Source organism: Sturnus vulgaris, chromosome 1, assembly GCF_052056855.1.
Source record: "Sturnus vulgaris isolate bStuVul1 chromosome 1, bStuVul1.hap1, whole genome shotgun sequence".
Classification (NCBI taxonomy): Eukaryota; Metazoa; Chordata; class Aves; order Passeriformes; family Sturnidae; genus Sturnus; species Sturnus vulgaris.
Window position 1 is genome coordinate 105,138,104 of NC_142243.1, and position 12,603 is coordinate 105,150,706.

Genomic DNA, 12,603 nt, shown 5'->3' on the forward strand with positions numbered 1-12,603 from the left:
GTGCAGTAATTGATATTTCAGCAAGTTTTAGCCCTTGAACTTCTGTCTTTTGGATCTCTCTCCACTGTCAGGTACAGCTTTGACTGCACATTTGCACATTCCAGCAGCTGTTATATTTTCTTTAGCATTCAGCCTTCTTCAGCTTTCATCACAAGGATCTGTAGTCTGTTTTAGAGCTGATCTGGCAAAGAAATCTACAATGAAAAACTTCGTGCAAGAGCTCCCTACGGTCTCCAGGTCTTATGAGTTTGGAAGACTTCCAGCCCTCTCCCAGGGACTTCCCAGTTCACACTCAAAGAATTTTCAGACAATTGGACTGACATTAAATAAAATTTAACTCCCTAATTCCCCGGGGGCTGGGATAAAGAGAGAAAAATAGATACAAGTTTAGGCAGATGAATAATTATAAAACACAGAGAGAAGAGCACTGGAGAGCTAGTAGGATTTGCTGTTGCCACAGCAGGATGGCTGATCCCAGCTTAGCTATGGCCAGAAGCAGCTTGCTGGGCCTCAAGGTGCTTACAGGAGAAAACCACAACATTTGCTGTAGGAACTTTGTGCTCTTAGATAAATTGGAGAGGTAGTGGGGAAAATGTCACTTCAGATTTAAATTTTGCTTCTGAGGGAAGAAGCGTTAACAGCAGTCTTAATTAAGAAAAGAGGCAACAATACGGGAGCCTTTAACAATGAAATCCCCCTCCAAATAGTCACCTTTGTGGCAGAGTCAGTGCAATCTCCCCCACTAGACACTGTCTGTAGCCACCAGGAAACAAGAAGATTCATAGCCATGTAGCACAGCTGGAAAAAAAACACATTTAAAACTTATTCATATGCTTCATCACATGGCATATAGGAATGATGCTGCATTAAGTAATTGTTGTATCAGCTAATGCAATGCATATATTAGTATATTTTACATATAACCATATATATTGTATAGACATTGTGTATAGATTCATTACATTAGCAGGTTTACAGTATGGGGGCTTTTCAGCAAAAGCAGACCTTTAAGTAATTTGTGACTAAAAGAAGCCAGACTCAGATGTTCCCTCAAGGCAGATTGCTTAGGACATACTTAAGAATATTGTGGATGGGCTGAGTCTACTTGGTAGCTGGTGCTTTTTATTGGGAGAATCCCAAAAGGGAGCGTTTTAGAGCAGTCCCCCTGCTCCAGTGACCTGTGTCAGCAAACAGCTGCTTCTGCCCAGGCCAGCAAAGCAAGATCCAGGTAATGCACCAAAATATTGCAAACTTACAGAGTCCCACATCTGCTGCCTTTTCCAAAAGCTGCAGATACCACAGAGACACAGAGATCACTCATTCTTCCCACGGTAGAGTCAGTTTCCAAGGTCAACCCCACAAGCCTGTGTACACCCCTGTCTGCATGGAGTCCCCAGCCCTACAGCTTCTGGTGGCCACAAAGCAGTAACAAGGACTCTGCACAAAGGCAAGGCTCCAAAATCTCCCATCACACCTGTTCCCCGTTCTTCCCTGTCAGCTCTGGGTCTCTGCCATGCAAGGAAAACATCACAGCCTCTTCCCCACCATGGTTCAGCCCTACCACGATCCAGCTGGAGAGAATCATGACACCTTTACAACCAAACACAGTGCAGAGCAGATCTGTGCAGTCTTGGACCAAGCAAGCACAACAGCCAACTTTCCAGATGGCCTCAGGTTTAACAGGAGGCACTGCAGCTGCTGGGAAGGGCTTGCCTGCTGAATAAAAGAATGTGATGCTTGGATTAAAAGAAGTCAGCTGAAAGAAGTCAGGGTGATGAAGGCAGCCTGTGCAACAGTGAGAGGTACTCTGCAGCTGTGCTGCAGCTCAGAACTGATGGATTGCAGGTCTGTTTTCATCAGCCTGGTAGCTCCACACAATATAGGATAAAAGAATACTTGGTTGCAAACATCACTGCAAATGGGAATTTCACTGGGGAATGCTGCCATGTTCTTGGTTACATCATAACCGATATTGCTGTTAGCACTTTTTACCTCAGAGAAAAACAGGGGAAAAAAAAAAAAAGCAAATCCTAAACAAATCCAGTGTTACTACTTTACATTAATACAGAATTAGAAACTACATCCAGACAGTAATAACACACAAATCAAAATGATACTGAAATGCAGGAACTTGTCAACAAACAGCAATTCATACAGAAGCTTTAGTTTTAGTCTTTACAATAATAGGCAATAGTGACTAACATCTCCAGGTTTAAAAGTCTAAAAGAAGTGATAAAGATACCATCTCAAATAAAATAAGCCTGCTAATCTGGAGAATAAAGTACATAAATTTAGCTACCTACATGAAACTGAAATCTACATGCACTGTAGCCCTCTAATAGAAATGACTGCATAGTCATGTCCCTAAATGAGTGGAAAGGGCTTCTTGCATTACAAGATGCATTCATGATATCAGCATATACTGTCTGTATTAAGTGGCTATTGCAGGGATGTTATGCTAAAACATTTACAATAAACATTTTCAGTAGTTGAAAACTTAATTTTCACCTTTACCATATACTTGACCACTCCAAAGGCTCATTTAACTTTGACAAGGACTTCATCAGCTTGGAAACTAGAATTCTAGCCTCTAAAAATAATAATAAAAAACTTTAACTACACACAAAAAAGATGCTGAAGATCCTGTGCAAGACAGCAAGCACTGAAAAGAGTATAAGACTGCTGACAGAAGTCTGCACAAAGGCAGCTTCACATACCTAATGTAATCAGCAAGATTTAAAGATCAGTAATATAACTAAAGTTTAAGATGATCAGTGAATATCCAAAGCAATGCTGAACTACTGACTGTAATGTTGGTCACATAACAAAATTCTTTCATGCAACTCAACCAAAGTGCTTTAAAGGATTCCTTCCCACCTCAAAACAATTCTACAGATATTATATGTCTATGAAATACTTGTAGAAGAAAATCTTGTTAAGTGTTGCTCAGTGCGAAGGTATCACAGGGCTCTCTGGGGACTCCTCTTTGCAGAAAAATGTAAATTGTAATGTCTGTTTTCCTGTTAGTGATGTGTCCACAGCAGAAGCATTGTAGTTCTGATCTGCAGTGCAGGGCTGAGGGCAGCTTCCCAAGCAGATCCCTCTTACCAAACTCTAATTTGTGTTATGAGGTGGTTTTGTAGCACATTGTCTGAATGCATTCCATTTGAATCTAATGCAGAGGGTGCTCTGCAGGTGCATATTAAATCTGCTAATACCTCTTACAGGCAATTCAGTCCATGGGACCAGATTCCTTTTGTCTTCAGCCCTTCTGGGGTGGTCATGGAGAAGTACAAACGATGGTGAACAGGACCAGGCTAGAGCTGGATCATTGTAAAATACCTCAATCACACATGACATCAGTGCTAGAACCTTGGTACTGACTGTTTATCCCACTGATGTGTCATTTCTGTCCCATCCTGTTCACAGGTGTGGACAGGAGGCAATAGAAGTTCTCAGAGATTATTTAAGAACGTTGTCTCCTCAAAGCAAAAGGTTGAAATGATCGTCCTCCTCCAGCCTTTGGCCTCTGCACGTTTTCATTTCCCTGTTTCTTATTTACTTCATCCCCACTGCCTTTATTTCCTCTCCCAGACTCCAGCACAGGAGTGGGTCAGTGTGACTGAAAATGGGGAGGTCTACTGTCCTTTCCTTGAAGGAGAGTCCCACAGTGCCCCTTCCTAGTGCTGTAACACATCTGAGGGAAGCCACACCCCAGCTTCCCCTGAAGCCAAGGCTTGCTTTATTTTGGTGGTAAAAGGAAGTTCAAGCACAGGAATTTAATTTTTCAAGCTGTCCTATTAAGCCCTAGGGAGCAGTGATACATGGGCATTAAAACACGTGCTTTCATCAGAAGTTTCTTAACCCTTCAGACTACTAAGCTGCCCTCAGGACCAAATCCATTTGCTCTCCCAACAAGCAGCAACATCACTCTATGGGTCAAAATACATCAATAAATCACAGAGGCCTTAGACCAAGTCAGACTCCCTAAGAAAGATTTAGAAAGGAAGAAAAGTCTCATAGAAAACTCTCGTTTCTCTAGAAAGGTAGACAACATCTCTTTTCAAGCTCTCATGGCTGGAATACTTCATGGCAATGTTATAGCTGCAGCAAATTCCTCTCTAGGAGGAAAGATTTCAAGGAAAAATTAGAGGATTTGATTTATAATAGAAAAAGAAAATTATAACAGGCCAAGTTTTGCTTACACTGAATAATACTTAGCACCTCTATAGGAAAATTCCCACTGACTGTAGTCAGAACAGATCTGAAGCTTTAAACATGCAGCTTCCCCTTCAGATCCAGAATAGCAGTGCTAAAAATTAGGTGTCAGACTGGGACATGTCCTTCTAATGAGAAAGAGGGAAGAAATGGCATGCAGGGAGCCCCAGCTTCCTCCTGGGGAATAATAGCACCAGGGCTTTGGCCCTCAAAGGGAAACCTTTCTGGGGCAAGTCCATTGAGCACCTCTGGGAAAAGGATGAGCACTTGTGACAGTGCTCAAGTGGCTGTTGTATCTTGTGGCTCCAGGGAACAAGCTTGAGGAAAGCCACCAGGGACCAGTTGAGCCAGAGTGCTTCATGGCTGTTGGGCTTAAGCCAGAACAGGTAGGAAAGGGGTAAAATCTGCATTTTGCTGCAGGCAGAGAGGGCAGGTGACTGCCAGCCTTCTGCTGTCAGCCGTGTCACAGGGGCAGCTGGCATCTCCTCCCTCCCAGGCAAGGAAGGGAGAGGGGCTGGGACTGCGATCCCAGGCCACAGCCCCTCTCTGGGTGAGCAGGGCCTAAAGGGAGAGAAGGTGTCTGAAGAGGATCCAGCTCGGCTTTGCTGCCCGAAGCCGTATCTGTTCTGCAGCGCGCCGAGCAATGTCAGCGTCCCGGGCGCTCCGAGAGCGAAGCTGCCATGCACGGCCTCGGCGGCCAGGAAAGCAGACAAACCTGAGCAGCTGCGTTTGCAATCTCCACTGCTCCATAAAAGACAAGGTCAGACAGAAAACATGTGTTTCATATTTGAAAATCTGAGTGATTTATATTAGGGGAGCGGGACTGGACTGTATGCAACCTCTAGGTTGTTAAAATTTAATTTACTAGCCAATTACTATCAGATGCTTGACTTCTTCAGCTGCCCCATATGAGGAGTTTAGTTTCTCACAATATTCTGCCTTGATTTCATTGCTCTATCTCCTTCCAGGGACCGAAGAGAGGTGAAATTAAGTGAGCAAATTAAAAGAACCAGTTTATCCCATGAGTTCATATTTTATATCCAGAGAAACCTCGAAAATATTATCTTCCATTTTCTGTGGGTCATCCTTTTTCCATTATTTGCAGCTTTACCTGTACCTGCATGGTACATCTCTCACCTCAAGAGAGAAAGTCTGAAGGAGACTGTGTCCCTAGCTGCCCTGTCCTTATTTTGGCTGGATCGCTTCCCAACCATCACTCCCAGTTTAAAGCACCTAAAACTATAAACGCGTGTCTCAGAAGACAAAACTAAATGAACTAGGATAAAAAGTAAAGGCAGAGTCAAGATTATTGCTGAGAAGCATCCTTCCTGTTTCATGGGCTATGAGGTACAAGTTAGTTCTGTGCTGCACAGCTTTGGGCTGCAAGTTCACAGAAATTTCTGACCTTGGGGCAGCGATGTGAGTTTTTTGCAACTCTTAACACTGAAGACACAACATCATCGCTAGCATTGGCTGAACAGTTTTTCAAATGTTCTCTGTTAAAATTAACTGCATTCTTGGTTAGTAAGTCACTCATGAAATGAACCTGGCTTCTATTTAGTGTGGTGATCAGAGACCAATAACATTTTGAAATCATGGGAGAATTGCCAGCTCTTCTCTCCAATTATGTTATCTCTCCAATGCTATCTGCATTTTGAGTGACAGGCTCCCTGGGATTAGGTTAATGTTACTACTCTTGGAATGAAAGAGGAAAATATTTTAAACTGGGGAACAATCAATCCAGTCCAAAACTTTAGGATGGAGAATCATTCATATTAAGACATGAAACTCTTAGAATTTATTTTTTTTTATCCAACAAACACCAGCAGGTCACAGGCAGCTGAAAAACTCCACCATGGTAATTCATGAGATTGTTTTATAAAGTAGAAAACTAGTGTGCTTTTTTTCCACTTTTTTCTTTTTTTTTTTTTTTTTTTTTTTTTGAGGAGAGGAGCAAAGAAAGGAGGCAGGGAGGAAAGGAAGCCAACAAATGTCAGACTCCAGGTCTTATGAGTATTTTAATGTCAGCAATTAACTAAGGACTGACTGCAATAGGCAGTATATCAGACCTGTGCTAAAGCTTTAAATGCATAAGGTTCAGAGATTTTTCAATATTTCTGAATGCCAGTACTTCGGGTATGTTTATACCTTTCCAGAACTCTTCATTCAGTCCTGGTTTCACTAAAGGCAGAATACAAATGGTGTTGACCTGACATTACCCACTCACTATAACTGCAGAATTACAGCAATGTTACTGTCTGGCAGATTTATTCCTACCTGTCATTACTGCTCTGGAACTGTCTAATTAACAGTCTATCAGATCAACAGAATGAAACATGGCAATTTCTAAGTAACAAATAGAAGGAGAGTAAGCTGGTACAGGATCACTGGGTGTAACAGGGCCGTGACCACAAAATGTGACAATAAATTCTCATGACAGAAGAGAAAAGCTGAACCAAAGCATGTAGCAGGACCAGAAGGGATGATGGAAGGCTAGCCAGTCTAGCAATTAGTCTAAACGCCATCAAATTCCTATTTTAAATCCATACTGTACTAGTATTTAGAGACAATGATTTTTCATATTATTGCACTGTAAGGTTTCAGCTCTGGAAACTGCTGCATTTCAGTAATAACTCAAACAGACCCAAGAAGCTCAAAGACAATTTGCCTGGAAATTAATGACCTTGACAAATGGTAGATGTTGTTTCAACCTCCAACTCATCCGTGGCCTCCACCTCCCTGTCCACTTGTCTCTTCCACACAATGCCTTGGCAAGCACAATCCAGCATTTAGAAACCCTGACAGAAGAAGAAAGTGAGTATCTTTCCCCCAAGAGAGGGAGTCTGTGGCTGGTAAACACATACAGGAGACTCATTCCAGCCCTTGCCTGCCATGTCTGCGAGAAAGGGTGGAAAGCCAAAAGTTTGCAATCCTTCACTGCAGGAATTTTGGCCAGTGGGTACAGTTGGCTGCCTCAAGGCAGCACACCTTGCACAGCTGAGGATCTGCTGTATTCTGTCTGTAGGCAAATACATTAACAGGAGAGAGAGATTAAAGGAGAGAGAGAAGGAGAGAGAGTTTTCTGCTTAACATGCACTTGGAGAACACTAGACTCAAACTTATCTCCCACACCGAGGTCCAGGAACATTCAATTGATGATACAGATCTGAAACTAGAGCTCAGAATTTGCTTCTAGCTCTGTGATTGCAATATTGTCTATAAAAGCATCCATAATTATTTTTTTTTAAATCTGCATCACTGAAGGATTAAAAAATAAATGCCATTTCCTTACCTTAGTTACTTCTTGTCCTTTCCTGAAAGTCATTTTTTAAGGCATATGCACTCATGGGTGCGGATGGATCTGTGCACAGACTATCACAATGTTTCATCCTCTTTTGCTGGTTACAAACATTTCACCCTTTGATTCTTTTAACTTCAGCGCAGGTGGGATGTGCAGCTTCCAGGCTCCTCATGGAACCTCTCCTCCCTACCATTGAGACATTTATACTAAAGAGCTCAACCATCAGAAACAAGATTAAAATCAAGTCCTAGGCTTCTGCTTCAAACAATTTGATTACAGCCTGACTATCAGAGTTTGCTGAAGGTCCACAAGCTGCCAGTCATCCATCCAAATAAGCCCAGAACACTTTGAAAGCCGTGAAGTAAGACTCACATGGTTGATATGTAATGTGGCATACCTCAAACAAGTGAACCATAGGGACAAATATAATATAGAGATTGACAAGGTGAACAAAAATATACCACAGCTGTCTAGGAGTAACTTAAATCTTCATCTGAAGAGCAAATCACTGCCAGATACTTACAACCATCCATATAGAAATCAGGAATATCAACAGCTTTAAAAACTACTTAGAAATAAAGCTTAGGAAAATCAGGAAGAGAGCCAAAGACAAATAACTACACAGAAATAACTTAGAAGACTGACAAAGACCGTAGCATTTCTATTTTAAGCAATTAATTCACATTTAACCTAGCTGTCTCAAAATGCTATAATTCTGTATCTTATGGTATGTGCTATATTAGTGAGCCACACCACAGTTAACTTAAAGAAGTATAAATTCCACTCTCAAAATAAAAAGAGTTTGGTGACAAATGACAGCCCCTAAAAATCTGCTTCACGGTGGAAAAATAGTGTGTACATTTGAAATTCAAGCCTTCTTTATTTTATCTGCCACAACTCTCAACATGGGCATGGCCTAAATCTAATGATATTGTGTCATATTCACCCATTATTTATATTTGATCTAAAATGGAAAACAGTGACAAAATGCCAGCTTTTCTGCCACTAACACAGCACATCCTGGATTCCTGAGTTTTTCCATCTGCTCCAGATGCATGATAGTACATTAATTCTGCTGAGAAACTACTGTTCCTCTCCAATGGACACAAACCAAGTTTGGCACTTTTAAGTGAAAAAGTAATGCTTTTAATAAGATGCTGAGAATCCATCAAAAAATAATCAAAAGGGTGAAAACTTACTGGAATATCCACCTAAAGCAAAGGTTTGGTTTCTCCCCAGCCCAAATTTAAAAAAAAAAACCAAAAAACACCAAAATCAAAAGTGATATCCAGCAAAGCCTTCAAGGAACTCTCCTGCTCCTGCAGCAAAGACAAAATGCACACAACTAAAAAGGAAAGTAAACAATGCAGCAAACAGGATTCCCTTTATTATACTCTTTATTATAGTTGCTGTGGAAACTCCACTGAATTAATGCATTAGAACACAATAGTATAAATTTGACATTAATTCAAGGGACATAATAAAACTGCTTTCCACCGCTGCCTTGCATCAGAATTATGCTCAAAGTACCTTTGAGTGTCTGACAAAAATGGTGACTTCTGTGATTTACACAAGCTATCAGATGTGTGGTTCATGCTGTTCTGTTGTTTGTCAAACAACATATTATGTCTCCAGCTGTTCCTTCACCCTTCTTCTATGATCAGGAAATCATAAGAGGACACAAGTACTCAGCCCTGGGCTGGAATCCTCCTTGGCTTCTTCCCTCTAGGTTCACTCCTTTCCATCACACATTGCCTCTTAATCTCTTTCTATACTTCAGTTATAATGAGTATATTGATTAATATCTCCCATATTCTGGTTCATAAAGATCAAAGTCCTAGTAGCATGAGTATCTATATTTAAAAGTGGCCAGTTTTTTTATTATAGCAATACAATGCTACACATAGTCATCAGTGGAATTATCCACAATACAAACTCAGAAAAAAAGAAAACCCAACTGGCATTATTCCTGAAATTCCCTGAAAATAATTACTCTGAATTTCTCCCTCCTACATTTTTAACAAACTATTTCAAAGTCCAGTGAAGTGATCACAGATGTGGAGTGTTTTCCCATACCTGTTCCCTGCAAAATAGATACATAGAAATTTGTCCTGGGAACAGAAATCTCCCTGAAAATGTTAAAGCAATTAATGTATAGCCCAAATTACAGTAAATTTCAAGTCATCCTGTTACTGCACTTCAGTCTTGTGAAGAAACACTACTTCTGAAATAGGGTTTCTGATCTAGATATCCATGACCTTCTAAAACAAAAATTATAATTTAGAAATGGCAGTAGGGATAAGCATAAAGCACGTGTGTGCATTCAGACTGTTACTTGCACTTACTACCTTGGTTGCATGTCATTAATACTAGATTTTGTTTGGCAATGAGGTATTTGCACCTGTTCCAAAGTGTGAACTTTTCCAATCATGGCATCTCTAGGGAAAAAAGAGGTTGCAAAACCACATAAATATGAAGCTATTTGACAGCCTATCCATGAAAAGATCACAAGCAGCTCTGTGTTAGCACACCCAGAACCAAAAAGTGACTAGTGTGTGCAGTCACATGCATACTTGCTCAATTTCCCCATCCCCATCTCAGTCACAAGAAATCTTCTGCTCCCTAATGGCTGCAGGAGATGACAAATACAGAAAAACAACTATTTGAATCTCAGATTGCATACTAACATGCATGAGCTGCAAAGGGAAAAAAATCCTTATATTAGAGAATATTAAGATCTAAGGGGATTAAAAAAACCCTGAATCAACAGAAAACAAGGGTGTTTTCTTTCACTTTCCAATGTTTCTCAGCAGCACTGCCTTTCACCAAACTCAAGTTTTGCATCAGGATTAGTATTTCAAAGTGGTGAGAAATAACTCTCCGATGGAACTTCAAAGAAAATGATTTCTCAGGAATTCCCACGAAGTGCAGAATCTGGTAAGTTTGGGAAGATAAACATTAAGGCAGCAGCAGAAGTTGCCAGATCATGTCTTACTTAAAGGAGAATTTTAAAATATACTACTCTTTCTGCAGCTCTGTTACTAAAGCTTTACAATATTTTGCTCAGTGTTGCTACACAGCTGCCTTACTCCTGCCTTACTCCCCCAAATCCACTCAGCTTTAACCACTCACTCCTTATATACCCAACCTGTGCTCTGGGCTCCAATGCAGCTGAGAGGATCCTCATTCTTCCTCCAGTTATTCAGCCTGGAAAATCATACATTGACACAAAAGAGGAGCCAAAAAATTACTGGATGGTGGCCAATTAAATAAAATAGTTGGCACCCATAAAACACATGGGGCACCATAGGTCTTTACACTTCATGAATTCTCTGCTCTATTATTACCAACACAATTACTCTGGGACATTTGTTGAGTAGTGTAGCACAGCAAGCATTGGCTAGAAAGCTGTCAGCTACACACACAAAGAAGTCCCTGTCTGCAGCTATAAAGTTTTACCTTTCATTCCTGAATTCCAGTCAGTTAGTGACAGGCAAAGGATGTAATGTGTCTGTGTTCAAGCTGCCTCACATGGCACATAGCAGCAGAACCTCTCCCCAGCATGGAGAAAGCAATCATGCCAGTCCTCATCCTTCCCTCCCTGCCTCTGTGGATCAATCAGGAAGTGGCATATTTTTTTAAGCAAACTCCTTTCAGCAAATTACAGCAGGAGCTCTCTGCTCCATCCATCAACATAACATTGCTTGATGACCAGCTTACTCCTTCCATTTTGTTAATTTCCCTGCCCCCTATACTTGTTGATATCTGTGCATGAGGCATTTCGTAAAATTTTGTGGCTGCACTAAGACTGCCAGTTGTAGCAGAACCAGCCAGCCCTGGAATTGAAAATTTCTTTTAACAGGTTGTAGTGCACACTGGCTACTGTTTTATTTGCCCACCCACCTACTATTCATAACCTGGCTCTTAATTACCCAATTTCCCAGGCCCATATTCAGAGAAGTGAAAACACAACAACCTAAGCTGTCTTTGTAAGTTGACTTCTACGACTTTTGGCAGGTGTTTCAGGCCACAAGAAGCAGCAGCAAGGGCAGGTCCCCGTGTGGATATTTCTAACCAAACCAACACTCCAGTTGAGCATATTTAAAAGAAGAAGCTGTTCTGGACACAGAGCAGAGGAAAGGCCCGTGCCAGCTCTGCGGCACCATCTAGTGCTAAGAGGGAACAACGCTCTTGGGAGAACAGATCCACGCCGGCTTACGCAGAGCTCAGAAACAAGGCAAAATAAAGGCACGTAAATACAAATCAAAAACAAGCAAGACAACGGCTGGCAACCCATTCTCACGGTGCACATGCTGGAGCCCGCTTCTGTCAGTCTAGGACTAGAACGTCTCTGTGGCGCAGTCCAAACTGGTCACACACCAGTGAAGATGCTGGCAGCCCGCACTGCGGAGTCCGGCCACGCTCCTTACCACTATTCCCACTGGACTCAGCAGATGAATCACAGCAGCCACATGTTCTCGAAACGTACGTGCAGCCTTGCAGCTGCCTCTCCACTCCCGTTCCAGGCTGACGGCTACTCTGGAAATCACGGCCGAAGGGCAATGGCAAGGGCTCTGAAACAAAGACCCGCCAGCCTTGCGGAAGGTGGTCAGAGACAACACTGCACATCCTCTCCAACAGGTCCCGAGGCCGAGGAAGAGACGAGCGCAGCTCCTGGGCATGCTGGCCTCTATAGACCATTAACTCAGAGATTCATGTCCCTGCTCAGGCTCAAACCGCAGATCCCAAGTGATTCCCTTCTGCTCTCTAAAGTTAACGTCTACTTCCTCCAGTTTTATTACCACTACTAGTCGTAGAGGTTGAGGGTCACTTCTTTTTTCCATTTCCTGCATCCGAAAAAGTTCACTACTTATTATAAATCTAGATGACATGTTTTTGTTTTGTTTTTTTCTGAGAGCAGCTTAGTTCTTATAATGTTATACAGCTGCATATTTGCAGCATCTAAGGAAGAATTCCTGCTACACTGATAGAACTTCAGTGCCAGATTCTTCAGCCTTTGAATATTCCAGCAAGTTTCAGTTTAAAATAGTAGAAAAGGTGATTTTTCTACAATTATGAAGTCT